The sequence below is a fragment of the Eschrichtius robustus genome, chromosome X (assembly GCF_028021215.1).
Source record: "Eschrichtius robustus isolate mEscRob2 chromosome X, mEscRob2.pri, whole genome shotgun sequence".
NCBI lineage: Eukaryota > Metazoa > Chordata > Mammalia > Artiodactyla > Eschrichtiidae > Eschrichtius > Eschrichtius robustus.
Window position 1 is genome coordinate 34,471,788 of NC_090845.1, and position 961 is coordinate 34,472,748.

A 961-nucleotide genomic window follows, 5' to 3' on the forward strand; every position below is an offset into this window, starting at 1 on the left:
CATCTTGTTTAATGTATCATTTAAAGCTTGTGTTTCCTTATTTATTTTCATTTTGGATGATCTGTCCATTGGTGAAAGTGGGGTGTTAAAGTCCCCTGCTATAATTGTGTTACTGTTGATTTCCCCTTTTATGGCTGTTAGCATTTGCCTTATGTATTGAGGTGCTCCTGTGTTGGGTGCATAAATATTTACAATTGTTATATCTTCTTTTTGGGTTGATCCCTTGATCATTATGTAGTGTCTTATTTGTCTCTTGTAATAGTATTTATTTTAAAGTCTATTGTGTCTGATATGAGAGTTGCTACTCCAATTTTCTTTTGATTTCCATTTGCATGGAATATCTTTTTCCATCCCCTCACTTTCAGTCTTTATGTGTCCCTAGGTCTGAAGTGGCTCTCTTTTTGACAGCATATATATGGGCCTTGTTTTTGTATCCATTCAAGCTTGTTGACTTCTTGTGATCTTTCTTTATATGCTATCTTGTTCAGACAGTCTGCTCGCAGGATTACTGAGGGGGAATCTGGGGAAGAAGTCTAGTCATCCATTATTAATTACTTATTCATCATTCCTACTTCTTTAGTCTAAGAGTCAACAGGTTAGACAAGGCATCCTATGATCAAAAGATTTGAGAGGTATGCTTGGGCTGGAGGTTAGTGAAGCATGGAGGCACCTGGTGTAAAGGGTAAGTTAAAATACAGCTTGGTGGAGTCTATTATCTGTTAGCTTTTAGGGGCTGCTAACAAATCCCCACTGTCCGAAATCATTCTATTTCTGTGGGATCAGGGGCAAAGGTCGATCTTCTGTAGCTGCTTCAGGCTGAGAAAGAGCATTGAGGTCTCTGAGTGGAGGATGTCGACATGGGTTTGTAGCATCTCCTTGCTGATAACATCAGTTGCCCGCTTACGTAGAGGGGCAGAGCAAATCAGAATTTTTTTGATGCCCACAAAGATACAGATTATTA